This window comes from Lepisosteus oculatus, chromosome 14 (assembly GCF_040954835.1).
Source record: "Lepisosteus oculatus isolate fLepOcu1 chromosome 14, fLepOcu1.hap2, whole genome shotgun sequence".
Lineage (NCBI taxonomy): Eukaryota > Metazoa > Chordata > Actinopteri > Semionotiformes > Lepisosteidae > Lepisosteus > Lepisosteus oculatus.
Genome location: NC_090709.1, coordinates 5,280,487 through 5,293,367, shown reverse-complemented (window position 1 = coordinate 5,293,367; position 12,881 = coordinate 5,280,487). Strand labels below are relative to the sequence as shown.

At 39.5% G+C, this 12,881-nt stretch overlaps 1 pseudogene; it reads left to right on the top strand.

The window, feature by feature from the left end:
- Positions 1-12,881, top strand: part of LOC102695046 (zinc finger protein 721-like) — a 1,154,024-nt pseudogene that overhangs the window by 201,563 nt on the left and 939,580 nt on the right.

The following is a 12,881-nucleotide window of genomic DNA, read 5'->3' as shown; positions in this document are numbered from 1 at the left end:
AGAATATAGTGGAGAGATGCAGAGTCAAGTGGAAAAGACTTGTGATGTAGCAACGGGATTCTTTAGTGGAAACTGAACTGTTTTGTACGGTTACGGTGCTGAAAACAATTGTTTCACTGAATCAGTAATTAGGAAAGTAGACATATATATATATAGTTTTGCGATGTATTGGTTTATATTATTATATGTATACTAATGATTGTGTATACAAAATAATTTTAATAGGTTTAAGAATTACAGTCCTCCAGGGCCTGTGTCTATATTAACTCATCCCAGTGTACGGTCAGTGTGTGTTTTAACCCCTCTCTCTCTCAGTGCAGTGTTAGTGTACTGGAGTGTCCAGTCGGTGTGTTTGAATCAACCCCTCTCTTTCTTTCAGTGCAGTGTTAGTGTAAATGTAATGTACTTGTGATATTATTACAGTAGACATACTTTTTACCCCTTTATATGCACTTATTCCCCTCTGCTTAAACAACACACATTGATTGTGAGTGTACTAGAACGTGCATGCATGTAGTTTAAAGTATAATAAAACCAGTGATACAGCTTAATTTCTCTTGACTTGCCTTTCCTCCTCGATGGAGATGCTGCATGATAACTAGAGACTAGTTCCTGAAGAGGAGCTCTGTTTCTGTTGCGTGGTGTATAAGAGTTGAATTTTTGTTTCCCACATTCTTTACATTTTTATTTACAGTATTTGAATTTTTTTGTTCACCGTTAAATGGCTATACATGAATTTGTGTAAAAATATGTTACATAAAATACTAGTCTGCTGTATTTTCAGTCCCTTTTCACTTTATCTGTTAAAAGAGATTAAATGTGTTTGAATGCATTTAAAGTTTGGAAAATTAGTTTTTAAAACTTAAATTACATGCTACTAAATAATATCTTTGCCATCTCAAGTTTAAAATTTAAGCTACTTTTTGTGCAGATATTACTTCCTTTTGAGCACTACTCTAAGCACGTATTAAAGTTCAGGGCTAAATATTAGGCTCCTTACTTTTCAGCATTTACATATTTCCACTTGGTCAGCATTTTGGTCAGTTTTGTCTTCTTCCAAATCGGCTATTGTAACACTCCACACTCTGGGGTTTCTAAATCCACATTGAACAAACCCCAGTATGTCCATAATTTGGCAGCCAGAACCCTAACCAGGTCTAGTACAACTGCTCACATTACTCCTATCCTGGAGTCCTTGCACTGGCTTCCTGTCAAGTTTCCTGTCGACTTAAAAATCCTCCTGCTCACCTATAAGTCTCTGCTTGGCTTGGCACCTCAGTACCTGTCTGAATTAATATCGATCTACTCCCCACCTTGCAACCTTCTCTCTTCTGTTTCTGGTCTCCTATCTGTCCCCCAGTCCATCTACACTCTGTGAATGACAGGCCCTTCTGTTAAACCCTAAACTCTGGAACCTTTTTTATGTCAAAATATGCATGAGTAAAATGTACAAAATAAATATCTTAATAGAACGCTGTGCACGCTGCTCTGTTTTATGTCTGATCGTAAAAAGCCAAAATATCTCCAAATTACCAAAGTTGAATGACCTTTTCTGTCGATGATGTCATCGTCCTTCGAGCTGGTCATTGGCAGCACTACATTTGCTTCAGTGTCGCTCATTTCTCCACTCTTCAATCCTGTCAGCCACCACCGTGTGGGTTAACAACACCACGTTAGCTGCCTGGTCTGCAACACACACGCGCACTCGTAGTATTTTGTGCGCATGCGCAAAGCATAAACATATGTATCAAACATTTATCAAACTTTTGTTAAAATTATATCGAGAAAAATTATATCGCGATAATTATCGTTATCGAATTATCGCCCAGCATTACCATCTACTGTCTCCTCAAACAGCGTATTCTCATCATGCTTATATTTTTGTTGTTGGCATCATGTTAAGCACTTTGAGAAGTCACCATTAAAGGTGCTATATAAAATAAACTTAATTATTATTATTATTATTATTATTATTATTATTATTATTATTGTTGTTGTTGTTATTATTATTATTATAAAGGTCTTGGTTTCCTGTCCTGTGTTTTTTAGGATCAGAGTCTAGTGATTTCCCTGATGCTGGGGAATGGGCTTCTCTTGAACAGCAGCAGAGTGAGGAGGAGTGGGGCTCCAGTCTGATGCAGGAGACAGAGCTCACTGCTGCAGAAGGGAAAGAGACACTCAGTGAGAAGCACACTGACAGCAGACAGAGTGTCAAGGATCTGGACTCTGTGCCCATGATGAAGACAGAGCCTGAGAGTGAGACACCTGGGCTCTTAGTATGTGATGATTTTACAGAGAAGATTAACAATCTGAACACAAACAACATTACACAAGGTTGTAATGAACTGGGCTGTGTCACTGTACAAGAGCACAGTGAAGAACAGGATGTTTTAAATCTTCCAGAGCAAGACATGGAGCCCAAGTTGATTGACACTGCAGAGCAGCAGACTGATGTCCCTGGTGAAGGGAATAGTACTGAGTTACAGCACCCAGAGGAGAGTCAGTACAGGGAGGAACAACGGCAGCTCCAACAGGGCTTGATAATAATTAGCCCTTGTTCTGTTCAAGTGGAGAGATTGTCATTGCAGAGTCTAAAACAATTATACGATCCCTTAGTATCCGATGACTTTACACACAGGTTTAAAAATATGGTTACTGAGAAAACTGTTGAAAGTTTTAATGAACTGGAGAGCATGTCTGTTCTTGGGCAAAGAGAGGAACAACTGAATGAGCTGGGCGGTTTTAGTCTCAGAGAGCTGGAGAAGGAGCCCCAGATGATTCACACTGCTGAACAGCACACTGAAGGACATGGTGGAGAAAACACTGCTCTGTTTCAGCACCCAGAGCAAGACCATTCCATGGAGCATTTGCAGAATAAGAGACCCCAGCACAATCAGAGGATGAGGAAGAATCACTTAAGGCCTTGCTCAGATAGAGTGGATAAACTGCCATTACGGCACAGACAGGAGCGGAGTTTCTGTCAGTCTAGCATTTCGAATCCCTACCAGCACCTTCACACAGGAGAGAGACCATTCAGCTGCAGTCAGTGTGTGAAGAGATTTAGTCGGTTAAGCCACTTAATAAACCACCAGCGCATTCATACAGGAGAGAGACCTTTCAGCTGCAGTCACTGTGGGAAGAGTTTTAGTCAGTTAAGCTACTTAAAAAATCACCAGCACATTCACACAGGAGAGAGACCTTTCAGCTGCAGCCAGTGTAAGAAGAGTTTTAGTGATTCAAGTACTTTAAGAGTCCATCAGCGTATTCATACAGGAGAGAGACCATTCAGCTGCAGTAAGTGTGGGAAAAGTTTTAGTCAGTTATGTAACTTAAAAAGACACCGGCACATTCACACAGGAGAGAGATCATTCAGCTGCAGTCAGTGTGGGAAGAGTTTTAGTCAGTTATGCAACTTAAAAAGCCACCAGCACATTCACGTAGGAGACAGACCATTCAGCTGCAGTCAGTGTGGGAAGAGTTTTAGTCGGTTAAGCCACTTAAAAAGACACCAGCACATTCACACAGGAGACTGAACATTCAGCTGCAGTCAGTGTGGGAAGAGCTTTAGTCAGTCAAGTACCTTAAGAGCCCACCAGCGTATTCACACAGGAGAGTAACCATTAAGCTGCAATCAGTGTAGGAAGACTTTTAGTCAGTCAAATAACTTAAGAGCCCACCAGCGCACTCACACAGTGAGCGTGGGAATAGTTTTAGTGACTGAATCACCTGAAGAGCCCACATATTAAGATCACTTTATTGGCCATATACATTTTTTTGTATTAGGAATTTATCTTTTCACAGGTTGCTCACCATGAGGCCCACAGATAGGGAGAGAAGCTTTGGGTCAGAGCACAGGGGGAGCCATTTGTACAGCACCCCTGGAGCAGTTAGAGTTTGGGGGTTTGCTCAGGTATCCAACAGAGTAGGATTCCTCAGTAAGCTTCAGGATTTGAACTGGCACCCACAGGCCCAGATCCTTAGCCATATTGCCACCACACCACCCTTATTCGTACAGCAGAGAGACCTTTTAGCTGCAATCAGTGTGGGAAGTGTTTTAGTGACTCGTGTACCTTAATAGCCCACCAGCCCACTCACACAGAAGACCTTCATTGTTCACCAGTGCAGTCACACAGGCAAGAGTTCATTCAGCTACAGTCAGTGTGGGAAGAGTTTTATCCAGTCAGGTGACTTAAAAACACACCAATTTAGTCACCAGTTTTTATTTTAATCATAGTCTTAGTCGTGTCAATTGAAATGTCTATTAGTTGAAGTAGGTAGCTGCGTCAGCATGTGACATCCGTAAAAGTTTCCACAACTGACTTTTTGTGTTTTCTTTGTTCTTTTTTCAGAGGAATAAACCTTTACTTGTTCCTAAAATGTCTATTGGTCACTTTGTAGTCGGCCACTTTTGATTTAGTCTAGTCATCTAAATGTTGACTATGATTACTCTTACTTATGGTTGATTAGAACAGAATTCTAGTCATGCAGTTGACTTTATGTGTATAATAAAATATAAGTCTAAATTGAATTCTTTATTCCTTTATAGTCTTGGAATGTTAAGTTTAGTCCTGTTTAATTTACAATAAAGACTGTTCTCATTGGATAGGCTTGTAATTGTGTAACAGCTTACCATGTTAAGCAAGAAATGTGTATAAAACAGATTAGGATTCTTAACTGTAACTCTTAAGAAAAAGAGACACATCTTTGTTGCACAGTCTAAATTTTACCAAACACAAGAAATATTTATGCAATAAAGGGTAAATAATAAGGGATTGGAGAAATTGTATGAATCTCTCTTGATAAGAAAATCTATTTTGGCACCATTACTAATAATTCCATATTTTTATGTTTTTTTTTTCAGTGCAGCTTTTTAATTTTTTTTTAAACCAGACAGGACAAGCAATATATATATATACACTTTAACAGCCTCATAAACTAAGTGCAATTAAATATTATTTTCTGATTCCCTCATATGAATATGATTCATAGTTTCTGCATAGCCAGAACCTGTGTCATCACTGCCTTAGTGAGCATCTTTGCTTTTTCTCAAATACAACATTCACTCCAAAAAGAAGATGAATTATAAAAGCCAACACATTTTCCAAAGCATTTTATAATAGTGTCACCCTGGAGGCATGGGTTTGAATCTCACTCGTGAGGAAGAGCTTGCTCTATGGTCTTGGTATCATGCAAATGAGGTAAGGCACTATGATGTAGATAATGCGTTAACATATGCACAAACACACAAAATGTCCCATTCCTTTCCTGTTATGTCCTTATCCTATCCTGTATGCTTAATAGGAGTTAAGTGACCTCCTGGTTTCTCGTATATATATATATCCTGACCACTACTGAACAGATACCCTGTTCAGTGTAGCTGATTCAAGATTCAAGAACTCACCCTTTTCGGCACTTTCTTTGTTCACTGGAGATTGTTAATTAATAAACTTTTTTTGGGAATAAAATTAAATTAATCAGACACATAGGTAGATTTTGATAAAAAGCATTTAGGAGTTGACAAGGTGCCCCTTTGAAATAGTTGTCAGAAAATGACAGAAAGGAATATTACATAAGCTTTCTCACACTGCATGAGAGATGGAATCTGATGGGAGAAAAGCTACCAGTCTTCTTGTTGGGGAATAAAACCCTGATCTCCCACGTGACAGGCGGGGATATTCACCACTATACGAACAAGGGGTGCTTGCTTGCTGCTTGGAGGCATTTCCTCTTATGGCTACTGCTGTTTCAGCTTTTATTTTAATTTCTTCCAAAGAAGTGTAAGAAAACAGGTTTGCATCTGCACCATTCTCACTCCTCCTCTTCTATTATCACAGCTCCTCTTTGTGCACGACCAACACCTACGGAGTCGGTTCTTTCAGCTTTACTAATGAGGTTTTCAAAGGCTGGAAGTAGGGCAGAAGACATGAGGATGCAAAGAGCGTTGTTATCTGCTTCCATCTGCGAAATGTCATTTGTCGACACTGAAGGACTTATTGCCAAGGTTTTGGGTCCAAGTGATTTAGCATTTCAAAAGTACCAGGAAAAAGGAAAGAGCATTTTATCTTTTTTTTTTGTGCCAGAACACAATGACATAAGAAGGTCACTATAATCAGTAAGATTCAAACCCACATGGGAAGACCTCAATGGATTTCTAGTCCATTGCCTTGAGCGCTCTGCCACAACTACAGTAAGTGCTGCTACCACCACACTTTTGCAATAAATCTAACATGGAGTGCGTGGTGGCATCGGAAACCTTTTTCAAAGTCCCTCTCTGTCTTAAAGAAAAATCTTTACAAAATACATGCTAGCAGACAGATACACCTCGGAGGATTTAAGGGGGGCTTGGTTGGAATGATAGTCTCCCCGTCTGGACATTAAAATGGAATTTTGTTAGAAAAAAATGGAGAAATGTGTACAAGGATTTTAAAAGCTGCACCACAGTTTGAATAACATTTATATTAATGTTACACGCAGGAATTGCCTTTGATTTACACGCTTCTTAATGCAATGAAAGACAAAATGACCAAAAAATGAAGTCCTGCAGTTAAATATAATGTCGTTGCGTGTCAAAGCAGTATCATACTTTATTCTACCACCGCGGCACTGGGCGTATATGGAAACGATCACACGCTATGACTCATTTTTAAGCAGTCCCTACTGTTGTAAGGCACCATGAAGCATGCACCTCCATCAATATTTGCGCATCTATGAAAGGTAAACTCTGTAAGGGAACTAATGCTATTAGACCAGCACCTCTGGAAGATCTTAAGAGTCTCTTAACACCACTTCCAGCAACAAGCCTTTTTTTTTCCAGCAGGTCTTGCCCATCCAGGTACTGACCTTCGTAGCTTCAATGGGTTATCAGTTTTGGGTTGGAAGGTGATGTAGCTGCTAACTGCAAAACTCAGTGCATTGTTCACCAAGTTTGCTGTGTTTTAAGAGGAGTGTATGAAGATGATAACGGAAGGAGGATACGCCCATTCCTCACGTGGAGCTCAGAGCAACGAACTGCGCCTGCAGCTCGCTGAGTCTTTTCTCATGTAACTGCGGAGCCCAGACACAGCGTCTTCAGCCAGTGTTGGAGATTCACAGTTCAGAAAACAGCTGTCTTGAGCAGAAACTGATCTTCCTGCTTTCGTTAAGGTTATTGGAAATGGCGGATACTGTGGGGTATAGTGCTTGTATCTCTCTTCTCTGGCTAAACACTATCTACTGTAAAGTATAGAAATAGACAAAAAAGCTGAAATACTTCAGTAAGGCTGAGCAGATAGGAAAGTTTAATAAAAATGTTCTGTAAATCAATTTGCCTATATTTTCGAGCTCTGATATAATCCTCTCTGCTCCTGCCGCTGTCACTGGGAGTGACTGCACTCCGTAGGGCTACAGGTTGATTTCACAATGTCACATTTAATGAAACGCAGGAGAAACAGCAAGGAAAACAATGTTTTAATAAGTCTTCATCTGGTTTTATATTTCGGTCTTTCACTTTTGAATGCATATGTAAATCTTTACTCGATTACAGGAAATCCAAACAGTTCTTAAGGCAGAAATTGAAGCCTCTTTGACTTTCCGCTAATCACATTGAAGTGTTCACGAAGCATTTCCCTGCCCATGATGGGCCCGCAAACCGGTTTCTCCGTTTTCCTCTACCTGTCATTTTCAGCGAGCACAAGACGGGGAGAAAAGGAGACTAGCTGTCAGGAATGGGGCTTGAACCCAGGCCTCTATTCAGAGACCAGAACACCCAAACAATGGAAGGATATGAAACCTTGAATCTGGCACCTTAGACCACTCAGCCATCCTGATGAGCTATACAAGGTGGTGTGTTGAAAGCACCAGTAGTTCACTAAACTGAGCAATGCTTTGCTGGAGATGCACCAAGGTGCCTGTTGTTGACTAAACGGATCGCGGAAATCAAATATTCGGATCGATTCAGAGTGTGCTTTACAGCCTTTGTGTAATATTTTGATCTGCTAGGGAGCAGTTGTCTTCACAATCTGAATTATCGCAAATGGAGTGACGTCAGTGTAAAACAGCTTGCATTATTGGGAACAGACATTGTATTGCGTATTTCTAATTGGTTTATTTTCCTGATAGTATTGTATTTCCTGATGCATTGTGATGCATAAAAGCCAGCTGCATAAAGCCCTGTTACACGTCATTTATGACGGCTTTTCAAATAGCAGCCAGTGAAGGATCAAGACATACTCCTGGCTTCACACTCCGGACAACCAAGTCCTGCTTATTGTTGCTGAGGGTTGCGATCTGTTGCCCTGTAACGTCGCCGTTAAGTATCAGAATGTGTTATGCATTAAACACAACCCACAAGGAAATAAAGATTGTAGAGGTATGTTTTAGGTGCTCAGCTACCACGGTGGGTAGAGCATGAAACTTTTAATCTCATGAGTTTGAGTCCAATTTTCTTGATCTCCTCTTGATCTCTCCAACCATGTAGTAGGATCGTGCAAGTAGGATGCGATAGCATACTGGGATCCCTAGTGCCTAATGACTTTTCATAATTCAACTTGCTTACAGCGTTGGGCTCTGTTCAAAAACTGCTGTGAAATCAAGAGCTGAGCAGGAGTCTGTGTAAATGGAGGCAGGTCTGCTCACGAGGAGGGAAACACTTCATCGTTTACTAATTGAAGACCACAATCTGCCAAAACACTTATGCTAATTAGTAACACTTTTGAAGTATGTATTATATTGTAAATACTCTTATTTGAACAAGCTTAAATTCGCATACTGTTATTTGGACAGCGCAAACCAGTCTGACCTCCTACAACTTTCTGTGCCCGCTAAGCAGATCTTAAAGCAGCTGCACCCAGAGTAGCCATGATGGCAACACAGTGCTTGGAGTTCGGCTTTTCTTATTTCTTCCGCGGAACCACCAGTATCGGAATATACTGATCCGCATAAGTAGCTCTTTTGGTTTCTGATCGTTTTTATTGAGCGCTGCTCTAAACTTTATATTTGTTTGGGCTAGTTTTCTTTTTTCTTTCTTATTATTTATTAAATAATTATTTATAAATATTAATTGCCTCAGTAGTTGCCTCGGTGATTTTTGGCTCTTCTCCCTTGCAGGGTAACGGCAAACCTCTTTAGAGAGGGAGTCCCCCACGCACAGCTTTTCTTCATCAAGAGCGGAGACAGAAACAGACTTCAAACTGAAATGAATTACTTCTTGAGCGTTTATGACCGTCTTTAAAAAGCTGAGAGAAGGTGAAAATGTCTTTGGAAAAGAGGAAATGTCTGCTAACACTAACCAGAGCTCACGCTCAGCTGCAGACAAGTGCTCCACCATAGTACAGTGTTGAGTACCCTGCTTGTTGCGCGGGAGACCGGAGTACGTTTCTGTGACAGGGTGCTGGTTTAATTTTTTAACAACCTGACTTCACTTAAAAAGTGTGTACTGTGTACTAAGTTTTGGACTAGTTAGTGTGGTAGAATATGGAAATCGTCTCCAGCTCTGAGCTTAACTGCAACAAGAAGTCGTGCTGAACAAAGTCAGACCCCAGCTGAAATTGTGCTCAGTGTGGTGCTCAGGACTCAGGAGCATTGTTGTGGTTCTAATTAGCATGAACTGTAGGGGCTCTGAATCAGAACATTTCAATTTATCTGATCAGTAAATTAAAATGCAAGACACTTTAAAATAGGATTATTACTTTGTCTCTGTCCTGTTTGTATATAACCGAATGTCCCTCACGGTTTAAAAGATACCAGTAAGGACACATAACTCTTAATTCGGTACTCATTGCAAATATTCCAGAAACAAGCACGTCCGGCAGAAGGGGTTGAAGGTGAACATGTATCGTATTTTAATGGCTTCTATTTCCACTGACGATTGAGACAGATTCATGAGGAGATCCTTCACATGATTAAGTGAACACATCTCTATTTTGGTCTGATGTAGAGGTTACATTTGTGTCAGCAGTACTATAAATGTAAGTCTTATACACTTTGAGGGGCTGCATCTGTAGCGCTTCATCTAAGAGGACTGTTTTACTTTACCACACGGTTACATTCACCCACCCAATTTATTCTCAGAATACCCAATGGCTCAATAACCCTGTTTTCCCCTGGGAACCACCCATTTGAAAATATAACAAATATATTCAATTAATATATTAAATTAACAAATATATTCAATGAACTGTGTAACACAGAACTGGAAAGGTGAACCCGGGATGGCTGAGCAATTGAGTAGTTGAAACTGTCGACCAGGATGGCTTAGTGGTCAATGTATTGGACTTAAGGTCCAAGGCACAAGTGTCCATGTGGGTTCAATCCCTGCTCCTATAACTTGCTTTTGAAGTGACAGAACACTTTGAAGATTTACACTCTATTAAAATATGGATTTACTAAATTTCAGTTCTCTTCGATCCCTGAGATAACTCAACTTTCACCATTGCATCCTGAAGGCTTAACGTGCATTAGCTGTGATACAGGTTCTAATAAAGACAGAATGAAACTGTATCAATAATAAATGACATGTTTTAAATAAACATTTATTAATAAACATCATTATTAATAAAAATGGTGTGACGGGAAAGCAAATTAAATATTATAATGATATCCCAAGCAACTGATGTGTGCCGGAGCCAAATGTCGTCCACTGTAGGCTTTATAAATTGTTAAAAAATTGGAAGCAGGTGTGCCTGCATTAATAAAGCTCCATCGAGCGGTAAAAGAAACAGAACAACCAACCTAAATCCACTAGCAAGTTTCTGTAGCTGAAATAACAGGCAAAACTGCTCCAGGTGAGGCTTGAACTCACAACCTCGGCATGACTTTGTACTGCTGTATAAGTAATAATAATAATAATAATAATAATAATAATAATAATAATAAACTTTATTTTATATAGCGCCTTTAAAGGTGGCTTCTCAAAGCTCTTTACAGGATGATAATAACAATAAATAAGAAGACTACAACAATAAATAAGAAGATTTCACAAGATAGGACACAATTATAATTACAACAATACAACAATAACAATAGAGGAGACCGTGGAAGGTGGTATTAAGAAGAGCAGAGGGGTGAAGAATGGAACCAGTTAAGTAAAGGCTTTTCTGAAGAAGAAGGTTTTGAGTCTGGATTTGAAGGAGTTTAGAGAAGGTGACCCTCTAATATCCTTGGGCAAAGAGTTCCAGAGTTTGGGGGCATAGCAGGAGAAGGCCCTGTCGCCCATACAATGTAGACGGGCTTGGGGGACAGTAAGGAGGGCAGAATTTGAAGAGCGGAGGTTGCGAGGTGGGGAGTAGGGCGATAAAAGTTCGGACAGGTATTGAGGTGCCAAGCCATGTAAGCCTTATAGGTGAGCATGAGGATTTTAAAGTCTACGCAGAATTTGACCGGAAGCCAGACAAAAGATGACTCCAGTAGATAGCTGTGTAGTTGTGTAGGACCACACACGACACAGTGATGGTGCGGCTCTTAATGGACACAGACCACATGAGAGGCAAGCAAAACGCTGTTTTAAAATTCCAAAGGCTCACCAAGCCAGAGGAACAGCAATGAACTGAAAAGATCTGTTACAGACGTCTACTGTATGTTAACCTCTTTAGAGCTCTAGATGCCACGTGTTTCTTTTAATTGTAGATTAACACTCCCAAGTAACAGCACTTTACAGTATATTAATGTTAATTCCGCTGGTGATTGGCTTACGATTGGCTTACTCTGCTGTAAGGAATATAAAGTATATGAAGAATATAAAACATGCGAACTTAAATGTTCAAAGCTTTCAGGCTCTTTAGCATTTTCCTTCACATATGGGAAAAATTATTGTCTCTGTTCTCCACATAGATAATCTACACGAGAGCACATGTAACAGTACAGGACACGCAGTAAGGAACTCACACAGCTTTCAGCTCAGTGCAAAGTGCAGATGGAGGACTAGCTCGCTGAACAATCTCTCAGGAAATCCCGGGTGAGATTCAACAGCTACGACAAGTCGGAAGACACCCCAGTGGGCAAAAGACGTATAATATACGTCTATTAAACGCATACCTTAGACGTCTAAATGTGGTCCGCAATTCGTCTAGAATGAAATTCTGATATACGTCTATTGTTATACGTCAATTATGCGTCTATGATTAGATGTTCATTATACGTAAATGGTTGGAGTTCTATTATACGAATAAATTTAGAGGACTATTATACATATGCGGTTGGAGTTCCGGATAACTTTAGAGGACTATTATACGTATATGGTTAGAGGTCTATTATACGGATAACTTTAGAGGTCTATTATACGTATATGGTTAGAGGTCTATTATACATCAAAGAGTTTTACAGGTGTAGAAACTAGTAAATCAAGCCAATGATTTGGTTTAGAAATTTATTCTGAAAATACACATTCACACCTGAAAAATATGTATTTCAAATTGTACATTGTAAACAATCAATCAACAATCAACATATGGGCAATAATCATAAAAACACAACTAGTCTTAAACTTCAGCTACAAATTCTGGTAACATGGCAATATACAGTATAGTAATGACAAACACAAACTAATTACATTAACACACTAACTCAAAACCACATTTTGATTCAAATATAAATTGTAAAATGTACAACTTCTATATTTCCAAGAAAACAAATATTACAGTGGAAGTTAAGATGATTTTTGTCCACTATTTGCAAACCTTGTCTAATTGTCCTAACAGTTAGAACCAGAAACCTATTATTTTCAGTGTCCAGATCTCCTGGCCCCCTGCCTTGCATATGCATTCTTCAAGTAACACATTGCGTGCTCCTTTATTTCTTTTTCTGTTGATGTAGGGTGGGACTTCAGCACCGCAGCTAGGAGAAAATAATATTATATTACTTCCCAAATAAATGATGATTAATATTTTCTTAAGTATAATCTAAAAATG